The sequence below is a fragment of the Electrophorus electricus genome, chromosome 24 (genome assembly GCF_013358815.1).
Source record: "Electrophorus electricus isolate fEleEle1 chromosome 24, fEleEle1.pri, whole genome shotgun sequence".
Taxonomy (NCBI): Eukaryota; Metazoa; Chordata; class Actinopteri; order Gymnotiformes; family Gymnotidae; genus Electrophorus; species Electrophorus electricus.
In genome coordinates, this window is record NC_049558.1 from 6,459,897 (window position 1) to 6,477,500 (window position 17,604).

Genomic DNA, 17,604 nt, shown 5'->3' on the forward strand with positions numbered 1-17,604 from the left:
GTCTAACCCTACACACACTCTCTCTGTATCTGTCTAACCCTACACACTCTCTCTCTGTATCTGTCTAACCCTACACACTCTCTCTGTATCTGTCTAACCCTACACACACTCTCTCTGTATCTGTCTAACCCTACACACACTCTCTCTGTATCTGTCTAACCCTACACACTCTCTCTCTGTATCTGTCTAACCCTACACACACTCTCTGTATCTGTCTAACCCTACACACTCTCTCTCTGTATCTGTCTAACCCTACACACACTCTCTCTGTATCTGTCTAACCCTACACACTCTCTCTCTGTATCTGTCTAACCCTACACACTCTCTCTGTATCTGTCTAACCCTACACACTCTCTCTCTGTATCTGTCTAACCCTACACACACTCTCTCTGTATCTGTCTAACCCCACACACTCTCTCTCTGTATCTGTCTAACCCTACACACACTCTCTGTATCTGTCTAACCCTACACACTCTCTCTCTGTATCTGTGTCTAACCCTACACACTCTCTCTCTGTATCTGTCTAACCCTACACACACTCTCTGTATCTGTCTAACCCTACACACACTCTCTCTGTATCTGTCTAACCCTACACACTCTCTCTCTGTATCTGTGTCTAACCCCACACACTCTCTCTGTATCTGTCTAACCCTACACACACTCTCTGTATCTGTCTAACCCTACACACACTCTCTCTGTATCTGTGTCTAACCCTACACACACTCTCTGTATCTGTCTAACCCTACACACACTCTCTGTATCTGTCTAACCCTACACACACTCTCTCTGTATCTGTGTCTAACCCTACACACACTCTCTGTATCTGTCTAACCCTACACACACTCTCTGTATCTGTCTAACCCTACACACACTCTCTCTGTATCTGTGTCTAACCCTACACACACTCTCTGTATCTGTCTAACCCTACACACACTCTCTGTATCTGTCTAACCCTACACACACTCTCTGTATCTGTCTAACCCTACACACACACTCTCTGTATCTGTCTAACCCTACACACTCTCTCTCTGTATCTGTCTAACCCTACACACACTCTCTGTATCTGTCTAACCCTACACACTCTCTCTGTATCTGTGTCTAACCCTACACACTCTCTCTCTGTATCTGTCTAACCCTACACACACTCTCTCTCTGTATCTGTCTAACCCTACACACTCTCTCTGTATCTGTCTAACCCTACACACACTCTCTCTGTATCTGTCTAACCCTACACACACTCTCTGTATCTGTCTAACCCTACACACTCTCTCTGTATCTGTCTAACCCTACACACACTCTCTGTATCTGTCTAACCCTACACACACTCTCTGTATCTGTGTCTAACCCTACACACTCTCTCTGTATCTGTCTAACCCTACACACACTCTCTGTATCTGTCTAACCCTACACACACTCTCTGTATCTGTCTAACCCTACACACACTCTCTGTATCTGTCTAACCCTACACACACTCTCTCTGTATCTGTCTAACCCTACACACACTCTCTCTGTATCTGTCTAACCCTACACACACTCTCTGTATCTGTCTAACCCTACACACACTCTCTGTATCTGTCTAACCCTACACACACTCTCTGTATCTGTGTCTAACCCTACACACTCTCTCTGTATCTGTCTAACCCTACACACACTCTCTGTATCTGTCTAACCCTACACACACTCTCTGTATCTGTCTAACCCTACACACACTCTCTGTATCTGTCTAACCCTACACACACTCTCTGTATCTGTCTAACCCTACACACACTCTCTCTGTATCTGTGTCTAACCCTACACACTCTCTCTGTATCTGTCTAACCCTACACACTCTCTCTGTATCTGTCTAACCCTACACACTCTCTGTATCTGTCTAACCCTACACACACTCTCTCTGTATCTGTGTCTAACCCTACACACTCTCTCTGTATCTGTCTAACCCTACACACACTCTCTGTATCTGTGTCTAACCCTACACACACTCTCTGTATCTGTGTCTAACCCTACACACTCTCTCTGTATCTGTCTAACCCTACACACTCTCTGTATCTGTCTAACCCTACACACTCTCTCTGTATCTGTCTAACCCTACACACTCTCTGTATCTGTGTCTAACCCTACACACTCTCTCTGTATCTGTCTAACCCTACACACACTCTCTGTATCTGTCTAACCCTACACACACACTCTGTATCTGTCTAACCCTACACACTCTCTGTATCTGTCTAACCCTACACACACTCTCTGTATCTGTCTAACCCTACACACACTCTCTGTATCTGTCTAACCCTACACACACTCTCTGTATCTGTCTAACCCTACACACTCTCTCTGTATCTGTCTAACCCTACACACACTCTCTGTATCTGTCTAACCCTACACACACTCTCTGTATCTGTCTAACCCTACACATACACTCTCTGTATCTGTGTCTAACCCTACACACTCTCTCTGTATCTGTCTAACCCTACACACACTCTCTGTATCTGTCTAACCCTACACACACTCTCTGTATCTGTCTAACCCTACACACACTCTCTGTATCTGTCTAACCCTACACACACTCTCTGTATCTGTGTCTAACCCTACACACACTCTCTCTCTGTATCTGTGTCTAACCCTACACACACTCTCTCTCTGTATCTGTGTCTAACCCTACACACTCTCTCTCTGTATCTGTGTCTAACCCCACACACTCTCTCTCTGTATCTGTCTAACCCTACACACACTCTCTGTATCTGTGTCTAACCCTACACACACTCTCTCTCTGTATCTGTGTCTAACCCTACACACTCTCTCTCTGTATCTGTGTCTAACCCCACACACTCTCTCTCTGTATCTGTCTAACCCTACACACTCTCTCTCTGTATCTGTCTAACCCTACACACACTCTCTGTATCTGTGTCTAACCCTACACACACTCTCTCTCTGTATCTGTGTCTAACCCTACACACTCTCTCTCTGTATCTGTGTCTAACCCCACACACTCTCTCTCTGTATCTGTCTAACCCTACACACTCTCTCTCTGTATCTGTCTAACGCTACACACACTCTCTCTGTATCTGTCTAACCCTACACACTCTCTCTCTGTATCTGTCTAACCCTACACACACTCTCTCTGTATCTGTGTCTAACCCTACACACACTCTCTGTATCTGTCTAACCCTACACACACTCTCTCTGTATCTGTGTCTAACCCTACACACTCTCTGTATCTGTGTCTAACCCTACACACACTCTCTCTGTATCTGTCTAACCCTACACACACTCTCTGTATCTGTGTCTAACCCTACACACTCTCTCTGTATCTGTCTAACCCTACACACTCTCTCTGTATCTGTGTCTAACCCTACACACACTCTCTGTATCTGTGTCTAACCCTACACACACTCTCTGTATCTGTGTCTAACCCTACACACTCTCTTTCTGTATCTGTGTCTAACCCTACACACTCTCTCTCTGTATCTGTCTAACCCTACACACACTCTCTGTATCTGTCTAACCCTACACACACTCTCTGTATCTGTGTCTAACCCTACACACACACACTCTGTATGTGTCTAACTCTACACACTCTCTCTCTGTATCTGTGTCTAACCCTACACACACACTCTCTGTATCTGTCTAACCCTACACACACTCTCTGTATCTGTGTCTAACCCTACACACACTCTCTCTCTGTATCTGTGTCTAACCCTACACACTCTCTCTCTGTATCTGTGTCTAACCCTACACACTCTCTCTCTGTATCTGTCTAACCCTACACACTCTCTCTCTGTATCTGTCTAACCCTACACACACTCTCTCTGTATCTGTCTAACCCTACACACTCTCTCTCTGTATCAGTGTCTAACCCTACACACACTCTCTCTGTATCTGTCTAACCCTACACACACTCTCTCTGTATCTGTCTAACCCTATACACACTCTTTCTGTATCTGTGTCTAACCCTACACACTCTCTCTGTATCTGTGTCTAACCCTACACACTCTCTCTCTGCATCTGTCTAACCCTACACACACACTCTCTTTCTGTATCTGTGTCTAACCCTACACACTCTCTCTCTGTATCTGTCTAACCCTACACACACTCTCTGTATCTGTCTAACCCTACACACACTCTCTGTATCTGTGTCTAACCCTACACACTCTCTCTCTGTATCTGTCTAACCCTACACACTCTCTGTATCTGTGTCTAACCCTACACACTCTCTCTGTATCTGTGTCTAACCCTACACACTCTCTCTCTGTATCTGTGTCTAACCCCACACACTCTCTCTCTGTATCTGTGTCTAACCCTACAAACACACTCTCTGTATCTGTGTCTAACCCTACACACACTCTCTGTATCTGTGTCTAACCCTACACACACTCTCTCTCATTCTCGTCTTGTTGCTCTTACATTCTCTCTTTCTGCCTGTGTTCTCTCTTCCCATTCAAAAAGAGTATTAACCAAGCTGTGCGCCATTCTGAAACAATTGTTTTTTGTGTGTGTGTCTGTGTGTGTGTGCTTGCAAGAGTGTAATTTTGAGCTGATGGCTTCTCTGCCTCTTTACAGTCTTTACACATTCTCTGAAGTCATCTAATGCGGCTTATTGAAACAGTGTTTGACAGGAGTGCATTACTGAGTCCAAAAGACAAATAAGACCTCTTTATTTTAAAGTTGCGTGCATAAAAGATCTTTAGCCAAGTAGTCAAGTACTGCAAACACCCCACTACACCTTACTAAGAATAAAATGTACCTCACCTAAAATGATTCAAAAGTAAAACATACCAGAAGAATCTAAGCATCATAACAAGTGCCAGTGCATACAGATGAAAATAAACCCCTGCAGTGGTTTTCTTTTTCTTTCTGTTCACCACAGTATCTGACATCCACCTTTACTGCTAAATGTCTGAGATGCTTCGTTACATTTCTGAAGTGTCATTCCTCCATTGTCATGGCAGGGTGGCATCTGTAATCTCGTGCGCGCGCACACATCCCTGTGTTTGGTGATGTCGTAACAGCCCGTTACATTTTACCGTGTCACTCGTACCCCACTTTTTCACATCACTCTTTCCTGACTTTTCTTTTCTCCGCTTTCCTCCACTTTCTTTTCTCAGGCTGACTCACCTGCTTCTCCTTACGACGCCTGTCACAAATCACGGAATGATGGTCCTAAACGTATTTCCCGCTCTGTCTCACTGCTCTCAGCCACCACACTCATGTATCATTCTTTAAGCAGTCAGCATCAACTAGTGCCTTACCCTCTGCAGTGATCGCCTTGGAGCCTTACCAAAGCCCCACCCCAACCTAAGCCCCACCCCTTCATCAGCCCCACCCCCAACCTAATTCCCACCTCTTCCTCAGCCCCACCTCAATCCTCAGCCCCACCCCTCACAGGTATTACATCGGGAACTGGGACTGCCTTAAAGGTTCTCAGGCAGGTCTATGTAGGTCTATGTTGCCCATAATGGGCACAGTAGTGCACCCATATATGCTGATATGATAAACTCCTATATGTCTCCTATATGTGAACAGACTTTTTAGTTCGATCTTTCAACATTGGGGGTCTATTTTGAATACCTGATTGTTCTTCTTTTCTTTACCCACTTCATGGCCATGTGTCTTTATTCTGGCTTTCTTGTTTTCCCTATAGGATGTCCCTTTCATTTCTTCTGTCTTCTTTCTTTCCCTCTCATCACCTCATTCTCTCTCTCTCTCTCTCTCTCTCTCTCTAATGCTTTCAGCTCTTGGCTTAAACCCCATGTGGCAGTGCCGGAATGCTAACTAGACTACCCCTGACTATGCACTACTGAAATATGTGTTCACTTAAAGGGGCGTGCTTGTGATCAGGAATGCTGGCTGTTGCACTCTGTGTGGTTGTGTGTGCGTGTGTGTGTGTGTGTGTGTGTGTGTGTGTGTGAGAGAGAGAGAAAGAGTGAGAGAGTGCGTGCAAGTGTGAATGAGTCCGTGTGTGTGCACGTGTGTGTGCATGTGAGTGTGTGTGCGCATGTATGCTGGTGTGTCTGTATTTCACATGGACAACTGTTCTGCCACTAACAGGCAGAAGGTTTGAACATCTGCTGCTTCCAGCCCCAGCACTGCCATCTCCCACATGCTACACGCACACCTGGAGAGTGTGTGGAAGGGAGAGTTGTGTACACACTTACACACAAACACACCTTTTCGACCATATACAGGGCACTTTTCAAGGCCATCTTATTTTTACTTACACACACACACAGACACACGTGGACGCACATAAATGCAACTCCACATAGAGATTCTGATCATGTCAGCAAGATGTGTGCGGACACGACTCCTATTTATCATTCATTATTCTACCCTGTTGTGTGTTCACTCTGCGCTTAACTTTCATTCCTACAGTAAAGACTTCATAAAATAATGACATTACAGAAAGGGCTTTTTCTTCTAAATCTAGCTGAATGTGCAGTTGGTTTTAACAGTATAGACTCCTCTGCGATCGTCTGTGATGGGTGATGCAGGCAGTAGTGCAGGAACAGGGATCGCTCACCCTCATGCACTCACACCTTCAAAGGAGCAAGCCGGTATGCACCTGTTTTGCATATTAACACATTAATAACAGTCTGACTAATGCTTAATAACACAATCACCATGCAGGCGCTTTTGTAATTAACTTGCTGTAACCACTTCATAAGTCGCTCCGACACCGGCCAGCCACGTCATGCTGCGCGTCCCTGGCTCTGCCAGTACAGGGATGGGCGAGTGTTCCTCCTCGTCCCTGACAGCCAAGGGCCTCTGCTGAAGTGCCCTTGTTCTTTTAATTACTTCCTCCCGCTTTACAGCATCGGAGGGCTTTAATTATCCCATGCACAGGCAGCAGTGGGTCTGCCCGTCCGCCTGCCCAGTGCAGGGGGGGAGAATGGACCGAGCGCAACGGGAGGGCCCGTCTGCTGACTGAAGCTTCGCGTCACGCAGTAGCTAAGGAACCGCGTCCGTGAGAGCGCTTACACTGCGAAACATCCCCTGCTCAGCTCAGAGAAAGGTTATGGCGAGTAATAAAAAGTCCATTTTATACCTGATGTTCTGTTGTACCTTCCTTCTCCATAATTATTGTTACTCCTCGCTCACTGTCTCTTGCTGGTGGAGTGGACAGGACTGGCTGTTTGTGGTTAAATGCTAGCAGATGTCACTTTAATTGATTGAAACAAGTCACAGAGACATTGCTCCTAAGTGTGTGTGTGGGGATGGGTGTGGTGTGTTGATGTGTGTGTGTGTGTGTGTGTGGTGCGTTGATGCGTGTGCGTAGTGCGTTGATGTATGTGGTGCGTCGATGCGCATATGTGGTGTGTTGTGTGTGCTGTGTTGAACCATGTCTTGGGTTGCGCGTGGTGTTTTCTGTGTGGTTTGTTTATGCGTGTGTGGTTTGTTGAAGTGTTTGGTGTGTTGAAGTAAGTGCACACAGTTGGTGGGTTAAAGAGCGTGTGTGGTGTGTTGTGCGTGGTGCGTTGAAGAGCGTGTGTGGTGTGTTGAAGTGTGTGGTGCGCTGAAGAGCGTGCATGGTGTGTTGGTGTGTTGATGTGTCTCGTGCGTTGAAGAGCGTGTGTGGTGTGTTGATGTGTGTGGTGTGTTGAAGGGCATGTGTGGTGTGTTGATGTGTGTGGTGTGTTGAAGAGCGTGTGTGGGGTGTTGAAATGCATGTGTGCTGTGCTGGAGAGCAGAGCACTGTGCTCTACATATGCTCTGAGGCCCTTTAAATTCATCTTAACCACAGCATTTCAGAACAAACAAATCCACTCTTCAAGCCAGCAGGTACCTAAGGCTTACAGCAGTAAAGTCCTTCCTGTGTACTTGCAACAGATGATCTCTGCTTCCCAGCCGCTTTTGAATTACCACCTCAGCAGCGTCGAGGGACTTGTTCATTTATGCATGGCTGTCTCATCTGTGCAGCCCCAGAGGAGGCGTAAGCCGGCTCAGTCAAGTCGCTGCTCTAAATGGGATCGCTGGGCTCGATGTGTGTGTAGTGTGGGCCTGCGAAGGGCTGTCTGACTGACAGGCTGATGGCTTGTCAGAGGACTCGTGGGTAATGACAAGCCCAAGAGGAACAGAGCGTTAGGCCACCAACCCCACATTGACCTTTGCACTCACTCTAAAATTCTAACCTTTGACCTCTGATTCTAGTGATTTATACCACTGATTCTGTCTATAGCTGATAGCAACTGCTAATCCTGCACTCATAAGTAATTAAACAGAACTTTAGGATTACTTTATAATTCTGAATACTTGAAGCTTTCGGTGTCAAACAGATTCTCTGGACACATACTGCTGACAAACACATAAACACACACACACACACACAAAATTGCATAAACACAGACACACACCTCACATCGTGAGACAATAGTGTGCTTTTACATCACACATAGGGTTTAATGGTGGCACGCAGGCACTGAGCAGGCTAGTTTAGTCGCAGAGATAAGACCCTTCATCATAACTTCCTGAGGGCGAGCGGTTGTCAGGTACTGTGGGCTTATTGTGTAATGACTTATAACGCTGCTCTCAGCAAGCTGCTCTCTTGAACCCACACTATGATATACTGCACTGAATTTATATTCCTCCTCAAACAAGCACATATAACTCTCCACAGCCTGCCACTACACACAACATGCTGGATTATACACATGACAACTTGATGAGCTGTACACCAGTGGACACTGGATATGGGACTTTTTGTGATTTAATTGCCCTTAAACTAAACAGTGCAGTCTATTTTTTAAGTACTTTTGGCTTGCATAACTGATTTACTGGAATACATATGATGCAGAAACATAAATGCAGGCTTGTGATTGCTTTTCAAATGATCCAATCCCTTATCACATCACTGAGATTGTACAATAACCTACATAAGCACAATGAATTAAAAACTCCATACATAGCATTAATTCACCTGACCACTTTTCCTCAAATAGTTTATATTTCAAAACAAATGAGAAATGCATAAAAAATAAAAATTGCATTCATAAATAATTTGTAATACATCACACACTTTCTATCTATCAGTGGTAATTTGGTTTTCGGTCAGCTATAGATCAGATGACCTCTTAAATCTGTGCCACGAGGCACGTTTAACACCTTAGGCAGGTCAGGTCTGGGGTGGGTCTGGGGCGGGGATAGTGGGTGTGCCCTGACTCTAGTGGACCCCCTGGCCCCTAGCTTTGGCTGCCTCAGCACACTGGCTCAGTCAGCATTGTTGCATATTTAATGTCCTGATGAGCTCTTCCACCTGCTGACACAGGCAAAGTGACAGAACAATGCACCCCCCCCCCCAACTCTCCACCCCCCATCCACACTGCCTACTGCGAGCCTGCCCGGAACACCCACCTCAGTCCAGCCTGCTTCTCTCTCTCTCTCTCCTCTCACATATGATCTCACACTAACCTCACTGACCTTTTTATTTATTTATTTTAATTTTTTAAATTTTTTTTATATCGAACTGCTCTTTGGTTCTCCCCACCATGGAACGTGTGTGTGTGTGTGTGTGTGTGTGTGTGTGTGTGTGTGTGAGAAAGAAAGAGAGAGAGAGAGAGAGAGAGAGAGAGACAAACCATGAGTCCCACATTCCTGGTGCTCCAGTACTCCTGCTGCCATGCGCTATATGTTCCCACTCTCATCTCGGTCAACCGCTCTCTTGCTCCCAGGAGTATCCTATCCCACTTTCTGTTTCTCTTTCTCTCTCTCTCTTTCTCTCTTCTCCATTTTAAGGGAGACTTACCCCTAAAGCCATACTTTTACACTTCTGTTGTTGCCTTGGGTTAGGATTGTCTTCTGTAAGCAGTTTTTTTTCCTTTGTAACATCTGAATCATTTTCATAAAATACTTAAATTATACACTTTTTCCTCCTCACACTGCAGACACACACGTGCGCGCACACACACACACACACACACACACACACACACACACACACACACACAACACACATGCACACACACACAACACACACACACACGCACAGACACACACACACATTCTTTATCACTCTCGCTCTCTCTCATACAGGATGTCAGGCTTGGCTCAGCTCAGCTGTTCAGTGTGTGAAAAGTGAGATCTCAAATTCAGCAGCTGTCCCCAGTAGACTAGCCCTCCGTGTTTCTGATGCTCTCTGACCACCTAGCTTTTTTTTTTTTTTTTTTTTTTTTTTTTTTAGTAACACACTCCAGATGTCGAGTGTGTATGTGTGCCCACTCTAATACAGACATACCACTTCTGCCCTGATGCAGAAGGATAAATGATGGTCCCACAGCACAGCTTAGACACTCTCTTAAACACACACACACACACAGATAAAAGCTAAGAGTCCCATGGCAGAGCCAAACTCATGCATTTTGAAGTAGATAGACTGACATGACTGTAACAGTGTTCTCAAATGCTTTAACAAAGTAATAGTTTCTGGTAAATCCTTGTGGCTATGTATAATGTATAGTGGGTATTTTTGCTCTCTCTCTCACTGTCTCACTCTCTGACCACATTATCCATTAGTAAGCATTTTTTCACTGCACCATTTGGACTGTATCTGCTGTCTGTGTGTTTCTGTACATGAGAGGAACACAATTGGATTTCCATTAACGCTGACAAACTGATTCCACTCAAAACATTTGGAAGAACAAAACCATGCTCGCGTTTCTCCTCATACAACAGCCCAGCACTGACCAAGCAAGAACACACCAGAAGATGACATCCTCTGGCTACACACACACACACACACACACACACACACACACACACACACACACACACACACACACACACACACACACACACACACCTACAAACACTCACCACCGCCTCCAGTTCACATGCACCAAAACTGCTCATCAGTCACTTTGCGCTAATGAAGGGCTGTGATAAGTGCTCTCTAAAGCATCTGCCCCATACACCTCCCCTTACACCCGTGCCCCCGGCTCTGCTCGCCTCTGCTGGAAGTGCGTCCCGGAACGCGTCCACTCCAGAAGCCCCCTTCTCTCTCCCCTGCCTGGGATACATACTTCTTTACATTCCATAGCTGCCCTTGTTCATATGGGTATATAAAGAAGTATGTCCCCCAAGCAGGCTTCACGGGCTCGCCGTCCACAAATCCGCCCTCGCGTCTCCCGTCCCTGACCGCGCCGGCTGGAAAACCCCCGGGCCCACCGGCCAATGGCTTGTCGCCTGCAACACTGTTCAGTTCAGAACACTGTTCAGAACCTTTCCGCGTTCCTCATGTCCCTCTGTGTGGAGCCGCGTTTTTGGTCGGTGCTTGTCAAACTTGGTCCCTTCATTCTGTTGTTGTGTGAATATTGCAGGATGATTTCTTTCGTCTGTTTTAAAGTAGATTATTGTGGGCCCGGGTCTGCTCCTACGCTGCGCAGCGGTGTTCTTTCTCCCCGTGTTGCGTGATCTGCTCTCCTTACAGGTCAAGGGTGCATTGGCTCATTTTTCTACTTCATTTCTCAAGGATAATTCATCTGAGATTGTCCAAGTGCATGAAAATTAAAACCCACCAGCAATTTAAATGATTCCACCTACACGCCCATGGACACCAGTTTGGGACCTGTCTCTCTACCTGTCTCTCTACCTGTCTCTCTAGCTGTCTTTTGCTTTGCTTACACACTTGCACCATTTCCCAGTCTCATGGTCTCCCTGAAAAAACTGCATTGCTGCACACACGTGTGCGTAACACTGACACATGCACAAACAGACAAACATGCCCACACACACACACACACACACACACACACACACACACACACACACACACACGCACACACACGCACACACAGCAGGATGTTCTAGTTTTACTGGGAGAGCAGTTTTTTTTTCCTTTTAAAGTCAGGCTACGCAGAGCAGCAGCATGCGCGATTCACCTTGACTGTCAGCCCTAGAGGTGCAGCTGCAGCAGAGATGGGGGGGAGGGAGAGAGAGAGAGAGAGAGAGAGAGAGAGAGAGAGAGAGAGAGAGAGAGAGGGAGAGATACTGGTGCTTACCTAGCGGGTAGCTGTCAGGTTGAGTCCCCCAGCTTCAGACGGGCCAATGCACCAAAGAGAAAGCGCAGAATAAAGGGTGAAGAGGAAGAAGTGTAATAGCTCCCCTTTTCTTTTCCTCTCTCCCACTTTCACTGTCCCAGGTACTGCCTCTGCAGTCTCTCTCTCTCTCTCTCTCTCTCTCTCTCTCTCTCTCTGGGTGTCTATTTCTCTCTCCCTCCTCCCATCTCTCTCTCTCTTACTTACTTACACACACACACACACACACACACACCGGTGAGAAAGTTTTCGTCCACTGCAGGGCTGCAAGCTCCTCTGATCACTCTTGAATAGGCTCCGCTGTGGAGGCGCCGTGGTCCAGAGGAGCTAAGTGGTTATCTGATGATCTATATCACTGACCTCTCCTCACTGCCTTGCACATCTTCTCTCCTCTTCTGCTCTTGCAGTCTCTCACTCCATAATGCACATCCTATAGAGCCTGCACCATGCACAACCCTCCTCCTTATTCTCTCTCTCTCTCTCTCTCTCCCTCCCCTTGCTCCCATTGACCCTGATGGTCTCTCTCTTTTTTCTAATGTATAGACCAGAGAGGATCTTATTGTACAAGCCTGATCTTAGGTACAGAAACCTTATGTACATTGCAGCATTCGATATACATTACAGTGCATTATTGTGGCACAGGGTAAGTGTGGTTGTGCCTAAAATGATACTTTGCAAAATATAATGAAGACCTGTTTTTGTGTGTGTGTGTGTGTCCATGAGTCTGGAACCCCCCCGCTCCTTGCAAATCAATACCAATTTATAGGCAAATAGCACACAGCTGACTCGCCCCTCTAATGAATTAGACCATCACTGATGTCACTGTGCTAATGGAGCTCCTGACTGTGGTGTTAAGTAAACCTGGTGGAGATGCAAGCAGTGTGTGTGTGTATGAGTGTGCGTGTGTGCCTGCGCGTGTGTGTTACCTGAGCGTGACAAACACTCTGTGTGACTGATAATTACAGCAGAGGGCAGTTAGAGGAGGAGTCCAACACCCTCTGTAGCCTCAAGCCATGTGTGAGAGTGCATAAGCATGCTTGTGTGTGTGTGTGTGTGTGTGTCTGTGCATATATATGAGGACGTAAACATTGCACCGTGATTTTGCCATATTGTGGTACAGTGTGTTTCCTTTGAAAGACTGTACAAATGGCCTGGCCGTATGCTGAACAAACGGAGACGCCGTCAGCACTTCAGAGCCGCTACATGGGTGCACAGCAGTAGCCCCAGCGTGCATACCGAGCAGCACGCTTGTGTGCGTGAGATTAAACACCCGTCACTCATCTGCTTCCCTCTAATACCCCCCCCACCACCACCCAGCACAAACACATTTACCTCAGCATTCATCTGCATTACACTGTCAAGATCAAATTTATACTATTCAATTATATTTCCATTATTACTATGTCTACTCGCATCGCGGAACAGACTGACAATTAAATACGCATGTACTGTAAAAATATTTAGCCTGACAGCGCAGCTCTTGCAGGTTTTAATATGAAAATGTATGCATGAAGGAAAAATGGGTCTGTGCTCATATAGAATTATGTGCAGCTTACTGACAGCAGCGAACAGCACAGAAGCCCAAGCGCAGCCCATAGCAGCCTCGGTGTAATTAAAGAGCTCGTCATAAATCACATCCCCTCTTCTCTCTCATTTCCACCTTCCTTTGTTTTTCATCCCTCTGTTACTGACGAGACCAGACTGTGGTTTGTGTAAATTGACCCCCCGCCACCCCCCCCACTCCACACCACCCACACACACACACACACACACACACACACACACAACTTTCTCCCTGTCTCAACTGCTCAGCCAACTTTTAATTTGAGCTCAACAGCCCTATGCCATAGATGGAACCTTTAGTTGGAAATATGCTTATGTCACCCCCCCCCCCCCCCACCCTTTAGTAGCAGGTGTCCCATTCCTACCCCCCCCCCCCCCCCCCAAACAGTCCTCCAGCATCAGCAGCTGTTCCACCCCTGAACCGTCCAACTGTCACCTGATCCTCGCTTCTCCGGTTTAGTCCACATTTAACCACGTCCGGGATTGCTGGGCCTAGCTCCTGCCCTTATGCTATCTGAGTAAATTTAGCAGTTAAAGAGCTGACTGGCTTTTCGGCTCTTCTGAGAGGTCACGGGAAAGGCTCCTCCAACCCTCGCTCTCTTTCTATATTAGCTTCAACAAAAAGGGAAGAACTACTCAAACTCCAAGCTACGAACACGCGTTAGCTCAAACGGCTATGTGAAAAATGGCCGTGTCTGAAAGTCGGAAGGCGGGAACGAAGTACGTCGGGACGGACGCCGCGCTTCTGTCCCAGCTCACGGGAGCGCGGCTAGCGGGTGCGCGGACGCTAGCGCTCGTAGAACTTTGATGGGAGCGGGCCGGCAGAGCGGAACGCCTGAGGCTGCCTGTTTCATGTCTTATGCAGACGTGCATAAACAGCGAGGCGCAGTACAGGAGCGCAGTCGAAATGAGGAGAGCTCTCATCTTCACGCACGCACCGCACGGGCATGCACTCACACGCTCATGCACGCGCGCACACACACACACACACACACACACACACACACACACACACACACACGTACACGGGCGCACTTACCGAGAGATGGCCGGCGCAGATCGTAATAGCAGGAGGAGCGTCCGTATAGTAGCAGCTGAATCAGCGCTTGAGAGTTTAAGGATGTGAGCGGAGGGAGGGAGGGAGGGAGCGTGAGAGAGAGAGAGAGAGAGAGAGAGAGAGAGAGAGAGAGAGAGAGAGAGAGAGAGAGAGAGAGAGAAAAGCAGAGAAAAGCGAAGGAGAGAGCCGGGAGAGTAAAAGGCGACGCGCACGTTGGAGTTGTCTCACCTCTTCGTACGGCGCGGTTGAGAAGAAGAAAAAAAAGTTGAAAATACGGAGGAGGGCAGAAGAACCAGACTGAGGTAGGTGGGTGAAAATAACCGCGCCGGTCCTGGGCCTGCAGCCCATCACACAGCGGTAGAAGCATGTCTGAATGCGAACGCGTCACAGTGCCGTGCGACCAGAACACCCCCCCTCCCCACCTGTCCAGAGAGAGAACGAGTCTCTCAGCTACATCCAGTGGGACCTGAAACAGGAGTATGAGACAGTATGGACGGTATGCTGACACTAGAGGTGAGAGAGGGAGAGGGAGGGAGGGAGAAAGAGAGAGAGAGAGAGAGAGAGAGAGAGAGAGAGAGAGAGAGACAGACAGACAGAGAACAGTGAGAGACAGTTGTGAGAGAGATTTGTGAAAGAATTTACAGAGAGAATGAAGATATCAAAGCCACACACAAGATAAAGACGATGTGCAAGATAGAAAGACATAAAAGTGTGGTGTAAAAGATGGATCTGATCAAAGGTTAAGTGTTAGCAGAGCAGCAGCGTTTAGAGAAAGGCCTGAAGGTGAATGAAACAGGCAGACAATACCATAACGTTGAAACTCTGGAGCTTGTTTCTCTTTCTCTCACACAGTCTCTCTCTCTCTCTCTCTCTCTCTCTCTCTCTCTCTCTCTCTCTCTCTCTCTCTCTCTCTCTCTCGGTCCCACGTTCTTGTCAAATCTGTCACTATGGTATATTCCATACTGTCACACACTCCTGTCGGTCCACTGTCCGAAAAGTCAAATAACAGTTATAAAAAAAACCCCCAAAGTAATTCGAAGTGGTAAACGGTGATGAAGTCGACGAAAGCTAAGCAGAGATGTGATGTCATCAGCTCAGCCCTGGCCTGACCTCAGGAAGGGAAATAAAGGTCAAATCAAAAACTCGGCTCACGTTAGTCTCCGCGGTCTAGAAGACTCGAGGGCAACATGTTAGTCGTACACACGTGGCTGTTGCTGGGGGTTGGCAGAGATCGGCGGAGCCTCCTACTGCCCCGATGCTTTTATACCCCCAAGGTAGAGGCAGAGCGAGCTCCCTCTGGCCCTTCACCCAGTCCCCTCACTCTCTGGCCTTATTTAGTGAGGCAGGGTAAAAAATAGCCCCTCAAGTACTGCTGGCTTACTCTGACTTGCAGGGGGGTTGGACTCCAGGTGGGAGGAGCTTGCATCCAAAGGGAGGATCTAAGCAGTAATGGGCAGACGGCAAATGGGAGAGTCCTCGTCGGTCACTACGGACTAATGGCTCTTCCCCATGTCTGCCCCTTAATTTTAACCATGGTTGCTTTTGTTGTTGTTGTTTATATATCTCTTCTCTTAGAGCACTCACTTATTTTGTGGTCTAATTTGGTGTAACCCCCCACTAACACACACAGACACACACACACACACAGACATATCCAAGCCCCCCCCCCCCCCCCCCACTGGCTGCATGTCCACTCTCTCTGCCCTATGCATGGAGGTATTTTTAGGTTGGCCATATAAAGAGGTGTGGACCCCCCAGCCCAGACCAGCCCAGCCCAGCCCAGCCCAGCCCAGCTCAGCTCAGCCCCACACCCGGCTGGCTAGTAGACCTGTATTCTACTAGCCTACTCCGCACAATCTGCTACGTTTAATCAGCCAACACACAACAGATTTAGATGAACGCAGGGTAAATTCCTCCACATGTATACATGCCGAAGAGAGTTCGGGACAGTAAACCGCCTTCACAGGGGAGTCTTTGTGAGTTTGTAGTTTTGTAGGGCCGTCTGTCCTACGGCAATGGGCCCATGCGTGAGTGTGTTCTTCACCAATGTCGGTGCCACAGTAAATCTATAAGGCATGCTGTTTCTTCATGTGGACCGATCAGCTGGAGGTTTCTGCAGTTTATAGCTGTTGTGCACAGTTGTGACCAGGTGACCATACACAGTAGTCGCTATACGATTCACCGTACTGTAACCCACGTGGCACCTGTTCATAGTGGCTGAAAAGCGCACAATTCTGCATGCAATTCTAGTTTCCTCGCTTTACACGGTGGTTCTCGAACACTTCACTTTTGCCCATTTAAGGATTTTTGTGACTTCAGTTGGGTAACCAACCAAGGAGATATTGCAGTCTTTTGCACATTATACATTTTCTAAGCAGAAATGATGATATCATGATGAATAGTATTTTCCTTTGTTGTGGTCAGACTAGCGCAGTCCCTCTTTGGGGTGGGATGTGGGGTGGGAAGAGGAGAAGAAGGGGCCAGGATCAGAATTGAGAGGACAGCAGAGAAAGGGAAGATGTGAAAAGAAAAGATATTGATTTCCACCTTAAAAAGGCAATCTCCGCAGCTCAAGTGCTCTCAGGGAAAAAAAAAGGCTGTGACTGGTGCTGTATGTGTGTGTGTGTGTGTGTGTGTATGTGTGTGTGTGTGCTGTGTGTGTGTGTGTGTGTGTGTGTGTGTGTGTGTGTGTGTGTGAGAGAGAGAGAGAGAGAGTGACAGGAAAAGGGAGTGAGAGAATGTGTTACAAGGATATCAGTAGTAACTCACTCCCTCACACCTGGCTACTACATAACAACATCCTGTGCAACAAATAGTGAGAGTTATTTATACAGGACATACAGGACATCAGTAATGTAATCGGGCTATGCAAAAAAGAGAGAGAGAGAGTGTGAGAGAGAGAGAGAGAGAGAGAGAGAGAGAGAGATTTTTAACAATCTTCAACAATACCTAAGGTACTGCATA

At 47.1% G+C, this 17,604-nt stretch overlaps 1 long non-coding RNA gene across 4 annotated transcripts in view; it reads left to right on the forward strand.

The window, feature by feature from the left end:
- Positions 1 to 14,884: 14,884 nt before the first annotated feature.
- Positions 14,885 to 17,604, forward strand: part of LOC118240711 — a 58,620-nt gene continuing 55,900 nt past the window's right edge. For 3 of the 4 annotated variants that reach the window (XR_004775586.1, XR_004775584.1, XR_004775585.1), the window contains exon 1: positions 14,885 to 14,942. This is a non-coding gene — a long non-coding RNA (uncharacterized LOC118240711). Of the gene's footprint in view, positions 14,943 to 16,547; positions 16,617 to 17,604 lie in introns of those variants that run through there. The other variant, XR_004775587.1, reaches the window with a different exon arrangement.